This window comes from Aythya ferina, assembly GCF_964211825.1.
Source record: "Aythya ferina genome assembly, chromosome: 8".
Taxonomy (NCBI): Eukaryota; Metazoa; Chordata; class Aves; order Anseriformes; family Anatidae; genus Aythya; species Aythya ferina.
Window position 1 is genome coordinate 18087985 of NC_140304.1, and position 25719 is coordinate 18113703.

General features: G+C 44.4%; 1 long non-coding RNA gene across 1 annotated transcript in view; it reads right to left on the bottom strand.

Moving 5' to 3' along the window:
- LOC311440454 overlaps positions 1–24169 on the bottom strand; it is an 83244-nt gene extending 59075 nt beyond the window's left edge. Inside the window, exons 1-2 of the long non-coding RNA XR_014695429.1 lie at positions 24106–24169; positions 9031–9145 (exon numbers count right to left, since the gene is read on the bottom strand). This is a non-coding gene — a long non-coding RNA (uncharacterized lncRNA). The remainder of the gene's footprint in view (positions 1–9030; positions 9146–24105) is intronic.
- Between the last annotated feature and the right edge of the window lie 1550 nt (positions 24170–25719).

Genomic DNA, 25719 nt, shown 5'->3' on the forward strand with positions numbered 1-25719 from the left:
GGAATACATAGCAATGCTCCTTTCAGAGGTGTTGCATTGATTAATAAGCTTGTCACTGAGGATGGAAATTGCTACATAAGTGTTAAGCACTGTTAACTATTGAAAGACAATTCCATACATTCTGGTGGAATCTGGAGAACTTCACAAAAATGTATTAGTTTCATTTGCATATATACTCTATTTGACAACAGTGATCAAGCTGGTGAAAGTTATTTCAAACATTTGTTATGCTCTGTGACTGCAGAAAAAATGAGAGTGAAAACTCTGATTCACAAGGCAGAATTGTGCCTGCTGAAAAACCTTTAATTTCTGAAATATAGAGAGCACAAACAAATATTTCTTTCATCAAATTTGCACATGCCTCAGTGATATTTAGCTTAATAACTGTGCAGAGAAGGAATACTATTGATGAAGTTAAAGTACAGAAAAACATTCTGCAGGAAAATGCCTAATGCTTTCCATTTCATCCACATGTCCTTGCTCATGCTTCTTGGCCAACTAGAGAACATCTGTTTTAGGCACTGCTAGCACAGTTTTTTTCTGTGATTCATCTTTGATACCACATCACCAATGTGAATCACTATGGACCACCTAGACTTTCCTGTCACAGGGGTAAAAGCACTGATTGTGGATTCCCAGAGGACAAATTATGGTTTTCCTCAAATAAAACAATTTGATGAATCTCTCTATTTCTGGATCACATCATTCCTTCTGCGAAAAGTTCCTGTGACAGAGTTTGGGATTAGAAGCTAGGTCCTCAAGCTCCCACCTATGTGTCTTCACCATTAAACCATGGTTTCTCTTGATCAGCTTTGTAAACAAACAAACAAACTAACTAAGTAATCGAGCAAACCTAGAAGCTTCTGCCTCCAGGACTTCCAGAGCGGAGGTCTACCAAGTTTGCTAGCTAGCATATGTCTCAAGAATGTAGGATACTTCTCTGACACTGTCTTTCTTTGTGACAAAGTAAATCATTTTACCCCCAGATCTTTCCCTTAGAAGTTTTTCAGTGCTAAGGCTGCCTCTTAATGTATATTGATGCTGCATTATCCAGTGCATCGGGGTATGAGTAGCTCCATGTGCTGTTGGAGTATAAGCAACAATGACTTTCTCTCCGCCTCTTTCATTCTAACCAACCATTTGGGGATGGAAAGATTTGTATCTCTTTTTATTACATCATTATGGAAAGCAAAAAGTGAAAAAAAAAATAAAGCAACAGGCGTCATTTCCTAGTATATTTGTATGCATCCGTTTTGCCAAGGGATGTACTATGCATCTACTGTGAATTGCTGAAAATGTGAAGTAGCTGTGAAACACGATGTTCTTGTGTTTCCCAAGAACCACCAGCTCTTTGCCTTTAACAGAAGATCTCTAGCCTAAATAGGCAGCTTTAAGAGCTCTCCTGACTCAGTTGCAATCAAGATACCATCTACTTAAATAAGCATTTGTACTCCCAGTGATTTTAGGAGATGAATTACTGATCTTATTACCATGGTAAATCCCCTTGAGGCAATACACAGGCCAACAGAATATTGCTTTCTGCTGGTACAGTACCCATTTCCAGGAGAACTCTAGGAGTATTTCTAGCCATATGGTAATAATAAAAGATTTGCTTAGTCTGTATTTGCCAGAAAGTCCCATTTGCAGAAGTGGCTTTTAAATCTTTGACACTGCTCATGGGAAACAGCTTGTCAGCTATAAAAATATTCCTACCAGCTCCTGTGTATCAGCCTTACCAGTGGGTGCAGGGATCTGCAGGTGGCACAGCTCAGGACCAAGCACAGAAGATTTCAGCCAGCACAGTGACTGGCAGCAACGTTACCTGGGGAGGCAGAAGTGGCTCTTGCCTGCCAGTGGCAGCGCAGCTCATGGGCCCCTGTGGGGACAGCCCCCCATCCCTGCACTGCCCTGTGTCTGGGTGGACAGCTGGGGACAGTAAGGCTGGTGATCAACGGTGTGTGGGAGGCCTCCAGCTCAAGCAAGCACACACCATTTATTTATCACCAAGCCTTCATCTGGTCAACAGGAAAAGTTGATAAAACTGCTTCCTCTGGGGCCCTGTTCTCCTTGGGAATAAGGAAAAGGTGAAGCTAGCTGAGGTCAGCACACAGGAGGCTCTGCTGAAGGTGGGAGCAGGTTGACCATGAATTACCAAGCATCATCTGATATCACAGATAAGCAGAATGGGTAAGAGACTAGGCAAATTCTACAATAAGGGATGGATTTAATTAATGATTGCACAGAGGGAGCAGACCATAGCATTTTGGCACAAGGACATCATACATCTGACAGTTACTTAAAGAGACAGGGAGCTCCCTATTATAAAAAAATGTATTATTCCTCAACGTATTTTAAAAATTACAGGAGAAACAATAACATATTGTATTACCCGCTCTCTGCAGAGCTGCCTGGGCTCCCTGCGAATATTCTGCACCAGGGCCTACTTAAAAACATTGGTCCAAACTTGGTTCCAAAAGTACAACTCTGCTGAAGTTAGGGGGTTGTGCAGATGTAACCAAATGCAGATGTTGATCCATATTAACTGAACTATTAAATACATCAATCTTACCCAACCATCTGACGCCTTGTCCCATTTCCCAATATTGTATTTCCCAAAAGTTTATATAAATTCAGTCAGCTGACGATATGCAAGCTTCTGGATAACCCCCTTTCTGTCATTTCTTGCTTGGATTTCATTTCCCCATCCCACACCATCCCTCTTTCAGTTATTATTTTAATGTTAAGTGAATCTTCTAATTATTTTGAAAGCTAAAGGTGATCACCATTGCATAGTTCCAGCTGTTCCTCCATTCAGACAGTAAAAAAAACCAAAGCAACAAAACTTAAAAACCACCAGAGTTCCCTTCTTGTTTCTTTTCACGTAAGTGTAAGCAAACCACTGGTGATTAAGTCACCAGTTCCCTACCTGAGGGGTCTGCATTCAATGAACAGCAGACAGGTGACTCTAATGAGGGTGTAACCACATCCCGGGCATCAGCACAGCTTCAGTGAATAAATTTTCCTCCTGGGGATCCGAGCATGGGACACACCACTGCTGAAATGAGCACATTTGGAAAATAGAAAAGTACATCGCTGAACACACCTGCTCAAGCCAATAGCCTCTGATCTTCATTCACCTGAATAAGGCACTGCCTGCTTATTGGGAACAGTCAATCAGGGGAAAGAAATATTTACCAACCAATCTATAGGAAAAGGGTTTCACAGGATTCAGTTTCTCTACTGATAATGCATCTGATTATATATTTTATTACACCAGCTTTGAGCCCATAAATACAACTTACTTTACGCCTTATCACTGATGACAAAAACCACCACTGTATCTTTTTTCTTTTCTAAATCCATCCATTTACTAGAGCCCATCCTGCAGAAGTAGATTGCTTTTTCTGAATCATAGTTAAAAATCAGTGCCGTAAATTGTACTCTTAAAAAAAAAAAAAAGGCCACAGAAAAGGTGTGACCTGAATGCATAAGAATTTTTTGAATGAATAGAGCCCTTAATATTTAGTTTTGCCTAATGAAGTAAGGCATGAATGTAGAAGGATTATTATTCCCGTAACGTTAAATTCACACACACAAAGTGTAATTCATGGAACCTGGCTTTAATTTTTTTCATATAAATAATTAATGCTGCATTTAAAGCATGTTAAAATGTTTTATTTCTTAATCAGCTAATTTGACTGAGAAACAAAGATGCCTTTATTTCCATTTTCCTTCACTAGAGTTACTGTAATAAAAGTTCCCCTCTAGCTTTGGCCTTCACTCTCAAGTTTGCTGCTGCCAATTAGTTTTCTAAAGTCACTATTTTACAAAATGTTTCTCACTTTTTAAAAAATGTAATTGAATGTCTGCACATCACAGAGTTTCTTGTGTTCAGACACGGGGTGTTAAACACTCTTTGGGTTGACTTGGGTCAGCTTTAAAAAATCTCAGACACTGAAACTTGAGAAGCAGTCGTGTGCTACAGTGTTTTCTCCACATCCTGTTAAGTATTAAGTGGTTATTTAAAATAGAGTTGTTATACTCAGCAGCTGACTTAAAGTGCTCGATATAGTTTACAAGACGATTAATTAAATGAGAGCATTGCATGTGATGCACATGTATTTCCATAATCATTCACATTGGCCTATAGTTGCCCTTTAATTTTCATACTAATTAAAGTAACACATTGAACTGCAAATTGTAAATGGCTGTATTTCTCAGTAGATGTTAACACTGATGTAAGCTGAATGGCAAATAAAAACCCCCAAGAACTAAGCAGAGTGTTTTTTGACTATGATCCATTCAAGCTTCCCTACTCATTCTATTACTTGGCCATGTCCATATTTTAACAAGACTGCATTTTTTGTCTGTGTTTTCAGCCCTGTATTTTTTGAGGTACTTTTCTTTTTTTTTTTTTTTTTAATTTATTGTGGTTTCTTAGTTAGTTGCTTCCATCTGATACAATAGAGCAGTTATACAGGGTTTGCAGTTACACATTAGTTTTTTTAAGTGGTGGTGGGACTGAGGTTTGTAATCTGATGGGCAAAAAAACAGAAACCCGAAATGTGCAGTTATTTCACCAGTAGTTTTGCCTCTTAATTACACCTGACCCATTATCCTCCTTGATTCCTGTTCAAACCTTGACATGGCTGACTTGGAACCTGCAATGCAAACTGGAGGGCTGTAGTTTCAGGCTGCATCAAGAAAGGGGGAAGTTACCCTCTAAAATATTTACCAAGACTTGGAAAAGAGAAGCAGCAGATACAAAGAATTATCCTACAGCTCACAGAGCTGCTGGCATTTTGACTTGGCACATGCTCTGACAGGGACCACTGCACCCACCTTAAGCAGTCCCCAGCATGTAATGGACATCGGGTAATTACTATCGAATGAGAAGTAACCTTGGACTATAGGCATATGAAAGACACCTTAAAATAAAAACCACAAAACCCCTCTGTCAGGGCCAATAGCTCAAAAATTAACAACTAATCACTCCTTTCTGTGTGTCCTCCATATAATTGCTTCCGTGATGAGGTGGTATTTTTTTTCCCCCTTTCAGAAATGAGCATTACAAAAGATTTCTTTTTAATTTAAAATGAAAAATTCCTCCACTCCCAGGTGACCTATCCAAGAGAAATAATAATAAGCACTCAATTGCTCGGAGAGCATCAGCTCTCACACATATTACAAGGCTGTGCGTTCATGCTCTCTTACACCCTCCACCCTGCTCCCTTCCCGCAGCGTGTCCTATCTCCAGATCCTAACTTGGCTTGGCCCAAGATGTTATTTGTTAAAATTAACTTTCAGATCAGGCTGGAGTCAGTGTACTTGGCAAGAAGGAAAGGAATTAAAACTGGAAGGGAGGGAATGGATTCGGGACGCAGAGAGGGGAAGCTGCAGCCTGGAGCAGGGATTTTCAGGACAGGGCTCAGGCCACAGCAGTGCTGCAGCAGGGCACGAGCAGCACAGCCAGGCTTGCTGCCACTTTTGCCACAGCATCCTTGAGCACCGTGTTGTCCCCAAATCCCTTCTTGCCAGCTGGGTGTGGGCTTTCCCCATGCTTGTCCCCAGCCCCTGACTGAAGCTGTGCAAGGCTGAGCCCCTCCTGCCTCGGTGGGGACATCCCGACGTGCCCGTTCCAGTGATAACCAGCTGCGACTTCCTCTCTACAGCATCCCACGTTTGGTTGCATCCGATGCTGCCCTCACTGCATCATGCACATCTCACAAGCACCTGTGTTAAGGCACAGGGGCAGCCCTGAATAAGCCATACCCTAACAAGAAAGGTGGTAAGCAAAAGATGAAAAGGAGAGAATTAAAACTGCTCTTTCATTTTCTAAGCAAAACACTTCTGGTTTTCAAAAAGTATTCAGGAACCCTTTGCCCTGGGCTCCACCAAACAGCTCTTGGCACTGCTCATGAACTGGCACGTCACAGACCCACGCTGAGGCAGGAAGCACCTCTGTGTGAGCCTCCTGCAGATGCTTCTGGCTGACCCAAAGCTGTGTTTTTGTGCTTCTTCCCAGCAAAAGTCTTCCAAAGTTCGGCCGTGGCAATGCTGAACAGCCACACATCACAAAACAAATGGAGTCACGCTGAGGGAAGACTGATAGACTATGATAATAATGCAAGACTCTTTTTTCCCCTCATAAACCAAATTTCCCATACATTTCTGGAAGATTAATTTAGATTTAGGAGATTTTTGAGTGAAGCACTGGAAATAAGACTAAATGCAAGGCTGGTTTCTACCTGACCTTAACTACCACATCAGCTACCACTGCTCCAGTACATTTGTACATGGAAATGTACGTGTACTTCAGCTTAATTACCTAAGGACTTTAAAAAGAAAGCCTTTAAAATGTTTTAATTGTGAATTCAGTTTTTTCAAGAGCTACACAACAGTGCTATAATCCATTGACAAATTAACCACGTATTTAAGCAAAAAAAATTAAGAAACTTTAGCCTACATGGACACAGTCTTGCTTGCCTTAAGTAGATGATGCACGTATACATGTGCACATACAGAGTTAAGTAGTAATTTGGGCTTGTTGGATTTGTTTTTTCCTTTGAGACAGGTTTCAAGTTTAGCCTCCTACATCACTGTGAGAAAGAAGGGGTTACCAAGAAAAAAATCCTAAAATAAAAGGCTCTTGAAAGTTTCTGACTCAGGTGACACAAATGGATGTGGTGCCAGCTGTGTTTCCAAGCAGGGGCTTCAGCTGAATCATCGGCTTTGACACAAATCTCTTCTGGCTCTCTCTCCTAGCTACTCTTTGCATTCACTGACTAAATACAGCAAGGACTTTCTCTTCCTCCAATATAGCCTGCAAAGATTGCCCCAAATGGGGCATGGCTGGTGAGGCACAACTGGGTGACTCCACTTGCACAGGAGAGCTTGCTTTGCAGAGTGTGGGGCTGGCACTGCAGCCGGGACAGCAGCCGGGACAGCACGGAGCAGCTGGGAACAAGGGCAGGGCTGGAGGCTTGGATGGGCGCTGGACACTTGGGAAGGGCACTGACATTAAAGCTGAGGGCTTGGGAAGTCTTTTATCTTCCCCAAGTCAGCTTCTTCCACAAACTCATGACAGCTGGTCATGATGAGCAAATTAAAGCTAATTTCAATGTTACTCTTGGGCACAATTGTCAGGCTTCCATTCAGGAAACTCCCTAAACAAGTGCTTAACTTTAAGCAGATGCCTAATTCCCAGTGAACACAGTAGGATTTATATACCTGCTTTAGCACTTTACAGGGCAGGGATGGACCCCAGCAAGCAGTATGTCACATCCCTGTAGTCCCAAAGTGCAGGTGGCTTGTCTCTTCCAGACTTAATTGCTAGTGCTCAGCCAGTACCAGGACCACGACACAAACTGGATTTTTATTGTAGTGCACATCCTGCTTTTCTGCAAACTTGCTGCAGCCCTGCAGGCAGCTCTCCTGCTAACTAACAGCAGCATGGAAACCTGAGCCAAGAGCCATCTAGGAAGGTTCACAGCCACAAACTGCCACTCTCGATAGCAACACTGTTCTTTCAAGCTGCAAAGAGCATGTCAGAGCCATTTCTTGAAGTTGGAGCTTGGGCTTTTTTTCCTTTTTATTCTTTTGAAGAACGTTGGTGCAGTCCTGGTGTGTCCAGAAAGCACAAGGAGCACTGATGCTGGAGACCTCTCCTTCTGCAAGAGCAGAATTAGCGCCACATTGGTGGTAATCTCCCTTTTATTAGATACAGATAAGCCTGCTCAGTAGCAAAATTAGCATGCTGAAAAAAGCTCTTCTCACCCCAAAGTAGCAAATTGTAGAGCTGGTGGGAGAAGGGAAAGGAAAAGGAGAGGCTGACATTATGACAAGTAGTGTGAAGTATTTTTTTGAGCATTAGCACTGATCTAATAAGACACAAAGTTATAAGGAATAGGATCAGTTGAAAAATAGCAAGCATTTTTAATGAAAAAAACTTCCATGTTTCATAAACTTCCATTCATTCTTGTTACTTAATTGGAAAGCAAAACCAGAGTTTTCATTTCTCTTCCTCTTTCTCTGCTGGCAAGAGGAGGATGGGAAAGGAAGTAGAAAAAGAAAGGGTCACCACTAAGTTTTCTAAGGTCTTTCCTTTTGATACTGTGACTTGCTTTGGTTATTTTTTCATTACTTATTTTAACTAAAATAAAGGGTCTCCAGAAAAGCATTTGTTTTGGTTAAAACCAAAACTAAATCTGACCTACCATTGAAGAAAAAAAACAACTGGCTCTAAGGAAGAGAAGCTCTGTGTCAGTGTACTTACATATTAAAGAGGGCATGTACAAGTCAAAAATGCACTGACAGACCAGAATAGGTCAGATCCATGTATATAAAAAAAAAAAAAAAGATTTTTAACAATCTTTCAGCCCTCTCTTTATTAGACCTTAATTAAATCAATGGGTCAAAGCAACAGAGGGAAATATGGTTCAGCTAGGGGACACTAATCAACCCCTTTTGGTGGACTGGAACATTTCTCTTAAGCAGGAACTAACCTTTAAATCAGCATTTACCTCATGTAACTCATAAGCATAATCATCATTATTATTTATTCTTAAGAAAAAAAAAATCTATAGGACTACTGTCTTTTCTTGAAAATATAAAAATTCTTATGAAAGGAAACATTATTAATAATCGTATGGTAAACCAGTGAGTATGCTTGATTGAGGAAAACCAGGCAGCTCTTTTGATTTTGGTCAAACATCATCCTTGCACATGTTGTGAATTTTAGAGAACCCGGTGCTGAACTCACTTGTGAGGATATTTAAATACAAAAATACCATCCCTGTTCTTCACAGCACAGCACACATACAGCATGCTTGCCCCACAGGAGCCAAGCCAAGCCAGCACAGTGCAGTCACATCTGTCTGTCCCAGCATGAGCCCATGGGAAGGAAATGTGACTCAGCACCCGAGTTTTCTCCCCTGCTCCCTCCTGGCTGTTGAGGAAGTTGACTGCACCACAGCAGCTGTGGGTGCACCTCCTTCCCCCATGAGTTGTGGCTGGGGACAGGGTACATACCTCCTTGCTTCTTGTCCTTCTCTTGAGTTTTGTGCAGAACAGAGGCATCTTGTATACACGCCTCATTCTCACCCTAAACACAGAGCCAAGATCCAGCAAGGTCCTGTTAATGGCCCTGCAAAAAAAAAGGCGGATTTATTGCCTTGATCTGTGCCATGATAGGAACAATCTTACATCCCGAAGATGATATGGTAGATTTCCACCACAAAACACATCAACAGGTGTGATTCTTCATGCGTGCCAATGTACAACAACCAGCAATGAACAAAATCCAATAGCCAACATTTATCCGTTTAATGACCATACATAATATCTCAAGTCAAGTGTTTCAATTTCAAACCTACTAGTTCAGGTACTGTTGGCTGTGGCTGGTTCTGCAGTACGCTGAGGGAACTTCTCTCTCTCTCTCTCTCTTACGTAAAGAGCATCTGGAGCAGCATTACATGTTTAGCCAAGGAGAACAGCAGCCTTTCCAACTCCCCCACAGATCTGTGCAGTTTTCATGGCAGAACATGTCAAGGAAATAAATATCACCAAGTTGCCATACAATACTTTGCCTGATTATAACAATAATTATTTGTCTCTACTGCTTAAACCAGAGTTGCATACGAAAGTTAGTATTTCCAAGGCACTGGGTGGGATACCTTTCCTGGAAAACATGCTCTCAATAGGAAACCCAAACACATTGCTAGAGAGTTATCTTAAGTAGATTTAAATAATTAAATCCAAAATTCTCCAACCACTTGCTGTTTCAAATTTATTTCTTTAATAACAAGCTTGTTTCAGCAACACACTGGAGTAGGGTTTCATTTATTCAAAGTTTAAGGTCTGTCCCACTCTGAGTGTTATTTTAAGTATTTAGGGGAATTTTTGTGCTTGTGAAAATGAAGAGATTGTTGCATTATAAATTCATTTCCTCTGCTATTGCACAGGCCATGCACAGTGCAGCTGTGAAAGCGCTGTAAGAGCCCCAGCAGTGTCCTCAAGCCCAACCTACGCAGAGCAGCCTGATTTTTTGCACGGAGAGAAGCTGGCCTTTTTGTATGTCTTCAACTCTGAATACTTCCCAAGCAAAGACCTCGACACTGCTCAGCTGTGTCAAACGAAGAGGGAGCGTTTAGTGATGCCAACAAGTGTCCACCGGGGACACGGCCCAGGTGCTAATGGCTGCTTTCGTGCAGGACCTCCAAAGGGGTCAAAAGCCTCGTGGCCCAAGGTGCTGCGTTAAGTGCTGTAAGCAGCTCAGCTACAGGTGTTACCTCATAAGGACGGATTCGGTAGTGCTTGCCATTCACACAAGCAATTTTACAAACAAGCGAGTTTCTTATATATTCTTCCTCACCTCCAGGCATTCATATTCTTTTTAAGTACAGGAACATTAATTAGATTTTGACCACAGACCCCGGATTTGACTTACCCTGACAGGGTTTCCATTAGTGTAATCTGTAGGGGAATTCACTGTTTTAACATCTGTGTGCCTAAGGCCTATCTCGCATTTACTGCTGTAGTCTGAAAAGCCTCCCTTGTACGGTTGTGTTTCTTCATGCTCCCAATTTCACAGAAGTCATTTCAGCACCAAACGGTAATTAGCAAAGGGATGGGCCTCGGCTGACATGAATGCAATTTATTGTTTTCCACAAGGCCCTGAACCGAGCAAACAAAGAAGGCAGTCTTGCTGTCTGGCATTTTATTAACTTGTATTGTGCGACGTACCTTACTGAAGGGAGATCTCCGAGTAAATTCAGCAGCTAGTATGCTATAACATGCATGCTTTTGAAGAATATTAATTTCAGTTCAATTAGGCAAGTTTTGCAGGACCTCAGCCTCTAAAATAGGACAGACACTTTTATAATTATCTTCTGTATTAACTTTATCACCACACGACTTTTTACATAAATGCAACCTTTCATCTTTAAAATGCCAACACTTCTTCAATTTTGGCAACCGTACAGCATTGCTAATTATTTGCTCATTATGTGTGGTTAACTGATGAATCATTAATAAATGAATGAATGGCTAATATATTTTTATGGTAATTGGAGATATAACTGATTGCAGACTTCCTTTGCTTCTCAAAACTGCCCTGAATGAGCAGTAGCTGCTTAATTGTTTACAGATGATATTTATGCCACCGACAAGCTCTTCTATCATTGCTGTTCAGGAGAGGTGAGCCCTCCCCGTGCCAATGCTTTCCCTCCCCTGCAGCTTCGCAGCAGACATGCGTGTGCACGCCGCTTTCGGACAGGTTTCCCACCAGCTCCCCGTGACGGCCAGGAGCAGGATTACTGACACACTCGCATTTACTGTCACCATTTCTAAGTAACACCCTATCAAAAAATTGAAATGATATTTTCTGTACTGGTACCCCAGCAGGCTGGGTGTCTGCAGAGAGTAACGCAGATGGGGCAGGGAAATCAGGCTCCAGTGACATTTTGTTTTAACTCCATACCATGCATTACAGTAAATGGGTTATATAACCTCTCGCCACCAGTGCGCAGTTAATGAATTCAGAGATAATTGCTGGGTTGATTTCTTCTCTCCCCTCCCCCCCCCCTTTTTTTTTAATAACCTATCTTTCCATAAATCATTCGTAGAGTATACAGTTTCAAAACTCAGCCTTTAAACCTGCTTGACAATTCAAATCGAAAAGAAAGGGTAGTATGACGGCCAAACAAGGCTTCTTTAGCTATGTACACACATCCTGAAGATCAAGTTAAAAATGCAAAGGAGATAACCAATTCTTAATTATAATTATTTAACCAGGTGGGTAGTTTCTCTAATGAACATTTCTATGAAAACAGAATAACTAATGACAGTCTTAAAGAAGTCTTTGTCTTCCCATGTACTAATGATCACATTTATAAATATGCAGGAAGGCCCCCATGTACATTGCTAATGATAAGTAATTAAGCACCAGGCGTCAAAAGCTATAGAAAAGGGTCAGGATAATGCAAGAGAAAATTAAAAATGCAATAAAATAAGTTGTATAGAAAGATTAAATTTCTGGCTTCTGCAGGCCTGTCTATAAAGAAATCTTTTACCCGTTTAGTAGAAACCAGGGCTGCTGTGGGGTATCAAAACAAAATCTTCTAAGCACTTTCATTAGATTTTACTTGCCTCTGTGCTTGTACTCATATTAAAAACAAGTGAACCACCAGCCATTTAAAACAGACGCTATATTCAATAAAGCTGTAGTTTCTCTCGCTGTTTATGAGGAATCACGGTGGTTGAGATTATGACTATCGCCAACCTCCTCAGAAGCATTTTGAAACTTCTGATGAAAGAAAACAGGGACATGTTAAAATTGAAACCTCATTTTGCTGTTATTTTTTTAATCTGTAGATCCATGCATGAAGGGCCCTGGCAGAGTCACTACCAAGGCGGACACAGACCTCAAACTCACAAAGATCTTTCTCAGACCCTTGTCTTAGGTACAGCAGCTGAACCAAAAACATATCCAGTCACCAGGCATTAAAGAGTTTCCAAATTAAAAAGAAATGTGACATCTTTGGTAACAAAGACAGGGCCCCCTGTGCCGGCGTCCATCAGGCCTCTGCCTCCCACAGCCCCTCACAGCAGCTAATCCATCTGCACCCAGACCTAATTCCCTGCTGCTGCGGTTCAGGGTTCAACAAGATGACAACAGTGGTTGAAGGGAAACAATTCAGTATTATTATTTCTTAGTGAAAGCAGAATCCAGCTTGTTCTCAAAATCATGGTGAGAGAACAGCAGTACTCGCAGGGCAGGAGGAGCACAGCCAGCGCCGCGCCTGCCTCATAGCACAGCCATGTTTGCCTATCTGCTGAATCCCTGCCACAGCACGGCCACAGCCCTCCCAGCTCTTGTCACGCTCCACCACACTTTTCTGAAAAACATTTCTTTTTCCGGTCTCAGATTTAACCAACAGGTTCAGTTAAAACACATGTAGCCCTTGTGCTTAGAGCCCATGGGTACCTCAGACATAACTGCAAAAAACTTTGTGGTATTTCTTTCAGGGTGAAACCAATAAGCATCTGGCATTTCTAGCCTTCCAAGGCTTTCTTTTGAAAACAGTCTTGATGTTCATTTTCCAAATGGGCCCTTTGCTGCTCAACACCGGGTATGTCCATCCTGCCTGCCAGCCCTGGCTGGGGCTCTCACATGAGGCGCCACCGCCAGAAGGCCGCGCGGGGCAGCACAGCGTGCACCAACAAGCCAGCCTGGTCTCCACTTTTACAGGCTGCGCGGGCCAGCCCGCCTGTTCAAGCTGTTTCATTTTGTCTGCAGCCGAAAATCAAATAACCTGAAACACAGTCTTGATGGTGAGCCACCGTGGTCCAGGCCCTGCCAAGCTCCACCCTGCACTGAGCCCACATCCACCCTCTGGAGTTAAATGTCCCACACAAGACATCCAAATGGGACATTCCCCAGGAGATACACTTCTACTCGCCCTGCCATTGCTCCACAGGCCCAGGTCTATCGGTGACAGAGAGCCCCGGCAGCCATGGGGGAAAGGGCTGCAGGGGTCTGCAGGAAGAGGGGACAAGCGTCTGCACTGTTGCTGGCAGCCACTAAAACACAGGACGGATTGGATAAGCAAGCATTGAATTACAGTTATCTTCAATTAAAAAAATGTTTATCTTTGAAAATGCGTATCTGTTACTGACAAGCTCTGAAAACCACCACTCCAAGCCTGTCAGTAAAACCAAATGTTAAATGGAAAATATTTGCCAGGATTTAAAATTAGACCTACACATTACTTACAGATGTTTCAATGAAAAACACTTGAAACTCAACCACAGAGTAATAAACCCCACAATGGTGTATTTTTTTTATACTTCAAGTTAATTTTTATTATATAAGTAGCCATACGAAGAAGCCATTGCATACTGCTTAAATTAAATGTGGAGGAATGAAATCAGCAGTATCCCTTTACAGCATATGGTCCAGCAAATCAAATTACAAAGCTTTCCACATCTCATTAAGTGCAATGAGTACAGTGAGATTTCTAATAAGTCACTTCTTTTTCATGTGAGAGGTGAGCAGTGACTTATTGTGAGTATTCTCACAGGATGACCCTTGTGCTGAAATTAAGAACTAATCTAAAATGGGAAAGGTCATTTGGTCAAGTCTGATCATAACATTTCCTCGTTATTGTTTTAGTTGGCATTGAAGCACATGCTTTCCCGGTGCACCAGCTGAAAAATGCCTTTGATAATTTCACTGACAGCGAGTAACCCACACACTGCCATTTAATGAGTTTGGGCAGGATTAGCTGACAATAAAGAATACGGTATAAATGTTTTTATAGAATGAATTTTTCAACAGGAAAATTTCATACAGGCGCACTTAACTAATTTATTTGTGTTTCCCTCTGAGACGTCAGCCCAAGCGCCGCCCGGCGAGCACCGCGGTCCTTGCTCAGACAGCAGCCTCCTGCCCGCCCCAGCCCGCGGCCCACCTGTAACGGCGGCTCTGGTTGCAGTGGGCATGCCAAAGCAAGAACCGCGCTCAAGCGCTTGCTTCCTCCTCTGCACAGAAAATCAAATCATCCTGCAGCCGCTCATCATGTGGCTTTGCTTTATGTGGATTCCTGATTTAGTGGCAGATCTGGTCCAGGAACTGAGGCGTTCCTGGCTCCCTGTCCCAGGCTCAAATCTCCGACCTGAATCCGATCTCCCTTCCACCATCAGCCTGAAATTGTTTGCTATAGGATATGTTGACCATAAAAATACAGTGCAGTGCACAATGAGAGAAACATCTCAAGACAGTGGAAAAGAGAAAGCTCAGCCAGGCCAGCTGAAACACTTGGGAGGAAAATCAACAGGCTGTTTTTAGCAATTACAAAGTTGTTGGCTGATCTGATGTAGCTGGGCAGGAAATTCCATAGTTTTTTGGAAACCATTGACAAAAATGTTCTGGCACTTGTATTCTTAATTTTGTGCTTCAAGAAGAGTTAATACTCTGTGCCCGAGAAGCTCGTGATGCAAAGGAAAATGGGAGAAAGATTTTCGGATAGATTTGGAGATGCATTGTCTTCCACTGTGGAGGAAAAATTCTGCAACTGCCTTGAAGCTTCCTGACACATCGTGCTAATGGTTGGGCAGTAGTGGGAATGTCATCATTCCCACCGGGACATTTCACTTGGTTATTAACCCCACGGAAAATTTTGGAGGACTGTAAACCAATCCTCAAAGGATGAATTTCTTGTTTGGTCTAAAAACATTGCTTTGCTTTTGTGCAGCAACTACTAAGAAGCCTGAAACCAAGCTACCATTTAGCTTACTTTAATTCCCCCTTAACATTCATTAAATACCCTAAGTTGTTATTTTAGGGTACCTCAGGATGAGTTGCAAGCTCTAATTTTTGGAAAATGCAGTGTTGGAGTGCAAAATACACTGTTCAGGGGATGTTCACATCATTTCCTTTGAGCTATTTCAGGCATCTAATACTGAAACCAGCCCTGAGGTCCTTAGCGGGGACATCAGCAGTAGGCAGCTGTGCCCGCCCCGGGACAAGAAGGAGATGGGATGAGGGCACCTCCACCAGATGGCAGGCAGCCACGGGCTCACCCTGACTGGAGGCTAAACCTGGGATCAGCGGTAGTGAGAAGGAGAGCAAAATGATGGGCACCATGAGGCTGCACCACCCCAACACAACCCCACGCTGCACCTGGGGGCAGCAGCTCCGCTGTCAGCTTGGGCTTCCCACCTCCATCTGCAACAGCCAGCCCTGCCCTTGATCTGCTTTCCAAAACATTGGCTGTTTCGCTTTTTTGTTTTGTTTTTTTTTAAACTTGCGTATGAAACTTAGGGGGGTGGGAAAACCTTAAAAATGCAAGTTGGAGTGGTGAGACTCAGCCTGCAGAATGCCTGAAACAACAAATCTTTTGGCAAACACGGACAACTCTCACATTTCTCACTAGAGTTAACTTTTGACCTCCGGACCTCAGAAAGTTGGAGTTTTTTTTTTTTTTTTTTTTTTTTTTTTTAAAAAAAAAAAAGCAGTTTTGCAAGATGTGCACTAAATTACTGCAGCTCTCACGCTTACAATCGGTCAACTCTGTATACATATTAAGGCCAGAATAGACAATCATTTCAGAACAACCTGATGTGCTTAGCCACAGTGAGATAAGCAGAATACAACAAAGAATTTACTAAATAAAGCTCTACGTCTTCCTTTGTGCGATGGTTACATTGTCCAGAGTAAAGTCCTGCTTCATCCCCAGTTATATGCCAGTATCCAGCATCTGCTGAAGATACACTGCCGAACAAGGACAGCATATGATGGCACGATTGCAGGGCCCTTATGAAAAATGATCTCTTTTAAGTAATTTGCCCCTCTCCACTGAATTCATCTGATGCTTTTGCTTGTGCCTAGACACTACATTCATCCAACTGCATTTTGACGTTCTGGGCATATGAGAAAAAAGGGAAAAAGTCAAAGAGACAGTACACTTGAACACAGCACTCTGCAGCTGCTGTGTTAGTTCTGGAGGGATTAATTTCCAAAACACAGGGATGGGGAGCCCTGAGTGAGCCTGCAGCTCCTGCTTTGAGGCCAGGCCAGGCTGTGTAGAGGTCCAGGGTGTGTGGCATGGCCATGAGGTCACCCTCCCAGGCTCATCAGAGCCACAGCTGAGCAAAGCTATTGCTTTCCAAACACCAAATGTAGGCAATTGCTATTAGCATTTCCACGCATGTTTTACTTTAAATAGTTGCTGGTTGCTCATCCTTCCCGTAGCTGAAAATTACCTACATACCTAAATGCATACACTTGTTATATGCCTGCATATATTTATTTTAAAATAGCTTATGCATATATAAACACAGACACACAAAAGTTCTCCGATGCATTTTCCTGGAGGGGTAATAATACAGAAATATTTAAGATGATTCAACAGTGGACGGCTCGGCAGATGTATCCAGCATGGTGCAAGACATTAACGTCTGCTGACTCATCATCAGAGTTAATTCCTGCCTGGCTCATGTTCCCGTCATCTCAGCAGCAATTTAGTACTTGGTAAATTTTCTCTCATCAGGAGTAAATGTTATCACAGACTTGTGATTATGTGCTATTTGAAACGGGTAGAGCTAAAGCCATGTGTGATAATAAAAGGTAATTGTTTACCTTTGAAGTTGATATCTACGGCCTTTGCTGCGCTCTGCAGGAAATTGGCCCAGTCCGTGGCCGCTTGGGCAAAAGGGCCATGCCTGACACCCCTCGGGAGGGTGTGGAGACAAGGCGGGTGCACACGCAGGATTTGAATCAAGCTGGCGGCACTTCCACAGGCTTGTTTTTCCCTACTGAGTGAAGCTGAGCACCATATAAAATTTAGCAAGGAAGAAGTTCCCCTACCATTTCATGTGATGACACTGCTGGCAAGAATGGAGCATCCGAGCTTTCTGCTGGAGGAAGGCAGAGCGATGCAAACCCATCCCTGTGCCATGAGCACACCCGAGGGCAGATGTGTCCCAGCCGTGATGGGAAGCACGGCACTGTGGGGATGCCCAGCGGCTCCATCCCTGCCCTCAGCCTGCAGCACTGCCATCTTTGTGGTCCCACCGTGCTTCAGCTGCAAGTGGAACCCAAACCACCAAGACTGTGGTTTCCTCTGAGTGCAACCACCGCATCCCAGCACGGCCACCATCACCTCCACATCTGGGATGGGCCAACCCAGCACCCCTGTGGCTAGCAGATGGACACCCCGCAGGAGACAGTGCTCTGGGTGCTCCAAGGCCAAATTCTCCTTCATCAGGCAGAGGCCGGGGTGTAATTTCACACCGACCATAGGCAGAGAAGCCATCGGGGTGCCCAGACTGGGCTCTGCAGCCAGCATCCTGCCCACACGCAGTGGCTGGTGCTCCAACCAGCAGGAGTTCCCTGATCTAAGAAATAGGGGAAGGCGTAAATCAGAAATACCAGCTACAGGGATTTGGTGTCTGCAACACATGCTATTAACATGCTGTTAGCTTTCACAACTCATTTTCAAGGGATTATAACTATTCCTAACAGAAACGGCCAGGGAGATGAGAGGTCTCAACTTTGTTGCCTGCTTTTCCTTATTCTTCCTTTTCCTCCCAAACAATCCACATTGGAATTCATAAATAAAGACATATGCACATTTGGAGCATGTTCAGATCAATTATCCCACATCTTTTTTTGGAGCTGGGGAGAAGGTATATTGCCTAAACACTAATGCCTATGGATCTTTAATATTAATGTGATGCTCAAGAGATAATTACTTCTCATGAACCAGAATGAGTCTGGCCAAAAAGACTGAACACATCCAAAATTCAGCTGATTTCAGTGCAGCTAATTCTGGTTGAGGCTTTTTTCTCCCCCATTGGACATACTGCCAGATGTAATAGAAATAAGCCCCGCTGAAACTGGCTGAGGATACGTATCATATTCTGATTGGTACCAGATTTGCCGATTATTGGAGAATTATTTACTAAAAACAAGCCCCTTAAAACACCATTATGGTTCAGACATAACTCCCAAAGAAGTAACAGTCCTTCCCAAGGAGGACCCTCATCAGATGGATGTAAACCTTCTGCCCTGGCACAGGATCCCAGAGGGAAGAAGACGAAGCCACTTCTACAACCCCTGCCCATGGCTGAATGCAAGAAAATGCTGGCACCAGTGGGGCTTCGGGAGAAAGAAGGAAAGATTCAAGTCTGAATTGAACCAAAACCTAGCAGCAGCAGACCTGTGGCTGTACATTTTGAGGGCAACATGTAGGAAACAGCAGGGTTCAAAGCTAGAATGACTAAAGGTTTCCTGCAGCCTCCACCACTTTACAGAGAAGAGATTTGGCCCCCGGTATCAAGGTGCTGGAAGGGGACAGCCCTCATGTGCCTGCCCTGTAAAGAGTTGACGAGCCTTGCTGATGGGTGCCCAGGGGGTTAACTCCTGTAGCCTGGCAAACAGCTGCTTGCTATGGGAATGCCTTGCAGAGAGCTGCCCAGAGCAGGGCTGGGAATTGGGGAAAGGAGCTCTCTGGCAGCCCAGCTCTGTCCTCACTCCTCCATCCTGCTGCGGATGAGTCATGTACGGAGCCGGAAAGGCAATAAATGCAAACACATGGCAGTCAAAATGGCTTTCACAGAAAAGAAAACACTGGGCTGCAGCTGATGTCGGCATGCAGCACGGAGCTGGTCCCTCGTGGGACGGGCACCGCTCAGCGCGCAGCTCTGCGCGGGCGCTCACTGCAGCACCAGGACTTAGGAAAGTTTCCTGCCTTGCCAAAGCTGCATGCCAAGGTTGTGCCGAATACCTCATTTCTCCATAGCTGGGTTTCAAATGTTTAAGTTACATGGTCCTGCTTAACCCAAGGAGGGCTGGGAGAGGGAAAAAGGCAGAACAGCAGAGGTAAAAGGCAATGCTGGATGCCATACGGGTGGAGGGAGGTGAAAGGAAAGATCTAGCTGGAAAGAATACATCCGTCAACTTCTCATATTTAATACAAATAAACACCTAAACATAGGCTACAAATTCAAACCTGGAAACATCACACACTTGTCCTGTGCCACTGTTACTTGGCCTCCTTACACAAGTATTGTGTAATGGTATGACCATATTCTCACCTTTCCCCAGCACCTCTATGCTCAGACACACGGTGGTGGAGCAGCAGCTGAGGCCCTGCAGCAGGACCTCTGCCTCCTTTGCTTTGGAAGGTGACTTTCAGTTGAGCTGGTCTGTTCCTTCTCTGAGCAGTGCCCCTGCAGCTGCTGCTGCTCTGACTGCAGTGCAAACACATGCATACAACATCTCCACAGCTCGTATTCTGGTAGTCTGACAGCATCTCCCCAATGAGTAAAAGGGGGAAGAACACCATGCTTTCAACAAAGGCTCACCAAATTTGATGGGACAATGGAACAAATAAAATAAAATAAAATAATAAAATCACTTTCTTGGCAGACTTTTTCTACTTCCCTCCCAGGGGAAGTAGAAATGGCTTTTTACAAACCATGCAGGTACTGCAACTTCCTAAAAGGTCCTAACAGTTTTTTTTCAAAGCATTACTGGCCAACATCATGATTTTTACCATATTCCTTTGCAGATGCAGACCAGAGCTTGCCATGTGTTCTAATGTCTTATTCCTTTTATCACCTAGAAAGGCCTTCTAATAAACAAAGAAGATGCCCTGTTTTAATAACACAGTGTTTCTACAAAGTCAAATAAAACTGTCATGATTAAGGATACTCACAGAACAGGGCCTCAACTTTCTAAATGCCTGAGTGATAAAATACTTCAACCCATTAATAGTAGGACTAAAAAACTGAAAGGAGTTCAGTACTTATTCCCATGAACGTTTTCATTTGCAGAGCATGCTCTAGGATCTCGGGCTCTTATTTGCTGACGAATACACACACACTGCAGGTGTAAACGTAGAGGAGAGCAGCCAGTCATGGTGTGTTTTCTTAGCATGAGGCAAGATGCTCTGCTCAGCTTTTGCATAATGATTCAGCCATGATTTTAAGTATTCAATTCTACTTGTATGACTTCTTAAAATTCCCTGCAATATAATTATACTGATGGGAATGCAGAAAGATAATTGCTTTTAGAGAAAAGTTTCTCTTTTGTTTCACATTCATCTGGCTTCCATAAATAGAACAAGAGACCTTGAACAGCAGCAATATGCATCCATGTGTCTCTAGCTATTTATTTACAAAGCTAGACCTTGACAAATGTAATTTGTTCAATAAAATTAAAAAGGATGCACAATAATTCATTTCGACAAAAAGGCTTGAAAAGGAACGTCACTGGGAGCGTGCCTCATCACTGGAAGTGATCAGCTGATTCCTGGAGAACTGGCAGGTGCTCTCCTTTTGGAAAGCAGCAACGAGGTAGTACTTAGGAGAGGACAGAAGTGAGCTAGGAATCGGAGCAATTCTTTATTCAGGCAATAATTATACAAATTAGATCTATGAAAGCCAGAGAATGACTGTGCCTTGAACCCTGTCTGTGTGCATAGAACAATGGAGAAATTAATAATTAAATCTATTACATATGCTCATAACTCAGCACAAAAGATACTTCACTAGCGCTAACAATTCTGCATTTTCATTTGAATAAAGCTTTCACACATTTTTTCTCATTATATATGTATTATATTTTAAATTTAACAGCTTATTTTGTTGCCTTTATGTCTTGAATTAATAAGGCCACACTTTAATGCACTAATGTTGAATAGCATTAGCATGCTTTACAGTCGTTACCTGGGGGAAAAAAATGCCTGGTTTCCCAGTGGTGAAATCAATTTGCCCATAACTTCCTGTCTCTCATAACCTCTGCTAGCATAACTCAAAACTTTGTGCTGCTTTTCCTACAAAAAGACTTGTTTATACGTTCTGGCTGTGGACAGGGCAGGATCTGAAAGTGAGGCTATTCTGGTAAGTTTGCACAAACAGTTCAATAACAGACTGAAATCTTTTCAGCCAGTTAAAGCAATTAGCAGGCCAGATACACCAACTGAATACTATTTCCCTTAGAAGAAATAATTTAGCCTCAGAAACGCAGATGGCTCTGTGGGTTCTGACCCAGGATTATTTTTGTTGTGGCAGGCGGCGGGGCAGCACCCGTGGCACGCAGGCAGGCAGGGTCTGGAGGCTGGAGCCTCGGCTGCAGCCTCCAAACGCTGAGGGTGGAGGGAAGAGGAGCTGGGGGAGAAAAACATTGAGAGGCTTCATATGTAAGAATTACGAGTTCCTCCCAAGTCCTGCTTCCTAGACAGAGGCTGACTCCAGGCCCTCGCAGCCTGCGGCCCACGCAGGCCCTCTGAAGGCTGCCAAGTCAAATAACGCTAATTGCATTACAGATTGTGAGCAGAATTCGCTGTTCTTTTCAACTAAACCGAAGCCTTTCCATTTCCATTTTGTTTGGGGATTTAAGCAGCGTGCATATTCCCACCGCTGAGCAGGATATTGGGTTAGGAAAGGGGTGGCAGTCGCTCATTCAGAGACCAAAAGCAGATCTGCAAACTCGAGAAACCAGAGAGGGGAGCCGAAGGAGCACATCAGAGGCTGCCAGCTGTGGAAACAGCCGCCTTGGCAGAGCCTCATGCCCCTTGCACGCGCAGCCCATCGGGGTGGCTGGGCCCCAGCGTGGGGAGTGGGGATACTGCTGGGCTCTGCCACGGCAGATGCCCACAAACCTGCTCCCCAACACAGGGCACCCGCACCTACAGTGATCCCCAGGGCCTCTGGGTAGAGGGAGATCCCAGGGCAAAGCAGCCACCCTGGGGGGCACAGCCACAGAGAGCACTGCGTCCCGCAACAATGTACACAGAGTGACTTCAAGCTCTTGGTAGCATCAGGACACAAAATTCCCCCCGTTCCCCAGTACATTTGGGGGACAATTTAAAAAGGTTTAGAAACTTCAGTAGGAAAACCAGATGCCTGTATTTAACTTTAAAACGACATCATCCCATTATTTCCTCAGAAATCTGTACTAAAGCAACGCACGCATGTGTCCCGTCTCTTCTTGCTAAGCTGCACATGTCACATTCAAAACCCCTAACAGTACCCGGTCTTGAAGTACTTTACAGTTACAAGGATGGCTCCCACTATTTGGCAGCTCCAAGGAGAAATGAACTCCAGCTCTTGGAGAGAACAGAAATTTTGACAAACCTCTCATCATTCTTTCAATATGGGGAGTCTCTACCTCTCTTGAAAAGCTATTCAGGGTTGCTCACCTCCCTCTGCCAGCTACAACACAACACATTTCGCGCTGCAGCATCCCTTCCAGTGGTGTCTCGGCTGAACAGAGATGTTGTACTGTCATGCTTATTTAAGCAGAAGGGTTAACACCGCTCCTCCGTACAACACCATATAGCTCAAAGGTGCAGTAAGAAGCCAAGAAATATGCCAAAAAGCTTTGGGAAAATAAACAATGTCAATTTGCTCTTCTAAGTATCATCATGACAAATTTACCGTGCGGCTAGTGAGATAAAATGCAGCACTTTAAATACCTAAACTAATCAATAGAGAGAACCAAGTGTGCAATCCATTTTCCTAGAAGGGCAACCTTTTAAGGTTAATTCTTCATTCATATAAATACAATGCAAGGGTCATTATTTAACTTCAAGCGGCCCTTCATTATAGCAAGGCAATTAGGCTCACTTTAGTGCTAAAATTAGCCACAGAAAGCCAACAGCAGGTTTTGCTTCGAGCAAAGCAGAAACCCGGGAACAAGAAAATAACGCCGGCGGTTTTTTTTGCCGTCGTGTCGTGCCCACCCTCCCCCCAAAAAATACCCACCCCGCTGTGGGCCTCGGAGCCGGGGCGGTGCGGCCGGGGGAGCTGGTGGCGACCGGGCCGTGCCGGGCCTTGTGCGCCACCTAGCGCCGCGCCGCCGCCGGCCCCCCCCCCCCCCGGGCCCGCTTCTGTCGCCCTTGGGTGACGGTTTTGGCCCTCAGGGTGGCCCCGCAGCGGCCCTCGGCCGGGGCTGGCCTGGCGCAGCGGCCGCATGCCCAGGGCCGCCGTGGGCACTGCGCCGCGGGTGTTCCCGGCTGGGTCACCCCCTGGTCAGGCCAACCGTGTAAACTTGCTGTGGGGAAGCTGCTGGATTTTGCCCTGCCACCATTTCCCCCTTTATAAGACGAAACTAAGCACGTTTTCTAACCATAAAGACCCTGCTGTCCTGTTACCTCCAGCTCCAAGTACTCCTCCCATTCCAACACCGTGCCTGACCTCGGTCCCCTCACGGTCTCAGCACGGCAGTGCGAGCCTGCGGCCAGGGGCAGCATGCGGCCTCCGCAGCTTGGAAGGGCCACAGCTGCCTGCCAGGGCAGAAACACCACCCTCTCCCCATGAAAACAGAAAGGCTTCTTTAGAAGAGGGGGCATAAAGCACCAGGCAAGGAGAGACAGAAAAACACGGGTTCATGCTGAGGTCTATGAGGCGCATGCTCAGGCTGTAAGACTGGGTGCTCAGCCTGGCAGCAGGACCCCAGGACGGGCACAGCCAGGGCACACGGCAGGCTTTACGAGGGGCATGGCTGTCAGCAGGTGATAAAACAGCCCCGTGCAGAAGGGCCAAGCCACGGCCTCGCCAGGGAGCTGCAGGGGAGGGACGGAGGCGCCCATTTACCTTGACATGTTTCTTCCACACGAGCCAAGCTAATTGCACACGTCAAAAGGAAAAAGCAACGCATGGCTTTCGTCCGCTCCCGATAAGGATCAGATAGGGCTCTTCCTGTCTTCTCCAGCAGCCTTTCCTCCCGCGTTGCATGCAGAGGAGGAAGAAAATACAGCTTTGAAGGTTAGGTAATGGCCTAATTAGAGCAGAATTCCATCCCCAATACTACGGCCCTGCCCTCTCAAAGCACGGTCCTGGGTCAGGCTGTCAGCTTTGGGTTAGTGCACTTGTGCAGTTAGCATACCCCTAGTAATGTGCTCTTTGGCTTAATGTGGGCCATTTGACACAGAGGTTTCTAAATAATTGCTGCAAGTGCAAAGCAACATATGTCAGTTTTAAAGTTACTGCCCTGTGAAGGGCACCAGTCCCCATCCCCTGGAGATGCAGCAAGCTTTTGGAGGCCACAAGAGCAGCTCTCCCCTGCAAACACTGAGCTGCAGAGCGGGTGATCAGGGGGCAACAGGAACGGTACGACAGACAGTACTTGCCTGTGCAGCAAGTGGTCAGGTAGAGTTTAAGTCTCTTGCTTTAGAGCCCCCAAAAGCATGCAGTGATCCAGCAGGCACATAAAGGCCTGCAAGCATCGGTCCCAAAAGCAGATGTGATGCTGCAGCACTCAGCTTGCATAGGAGCATATTTATGGTATGAAAAGTATGGGAAAGTAGTATGCCTTTTGAATACTGCATGGCAGGGACACGGGTACTGCTGGGCATGTTTTTAGTTAAACACAGGCCTGAATATACAGCATAAAATTAATTTTTATTTATTTATTGTTTTATTTATTTTTTTTGGCACTATCTCAGTTAAATATCTTTAATTTTACTGATGCAGGGGGGTGACTCTTTCAAAATGAAAGGAAGATAACCTGTCTTTACCCTGTTCAACATTAGCAGAATTTGGACAAGTGACACGTTGGCCTGGAAATGCAAATGGGCAGATTCCATACAATGCACTGTTTTTTGTCTCCCCAATTCTTTCCACCTGTTGCACATACTTCACCACAAGGCTATCCCAAGCATTTGCTGAAGAAGACTCTGAAAAACCACCGCTCCCAATGGCTACAGATGTCTAAAACGATCAGATCACCTTTTCTGATCTTTATCCCCTTGGTTATTAAAGGGCATATTACAGCAGACACATGAAGAACGTAATTGTGGCAATTCTTTCTTCCAATCGCACAAAACCACAGAAGCAAGACTCAGAGGGAGGAAAACGGGTGCAATTGCTGTGCTCCCTCCCCCTACCATTGCAGCACACAGCTGTTTCTGTTCTGACCCTTTTCCAAATGAGCCAAAGGAGTTAGTTCCAACATTCAGAAAGTTGCTGTTTGTTGCTTTATTTTCCACTTCAGGTGCTAGAATTCTGTTTGGAGTCTTGGGGAATAAGATTTGTACCCTGGTACAGCTTCAGCCAGCAACAGCAAGCTCAAGGCATCTGTAACCTGTGACCAAAGGGAGAGCTGCAAGCACAGTGCTCCCCAGCACCCACACCTGTTCCTTGACCCTTCCCGCTGCCTGAAACATGACAGGCAAGTACAAAAATTAAATTCTGTATTAAGACATAAAT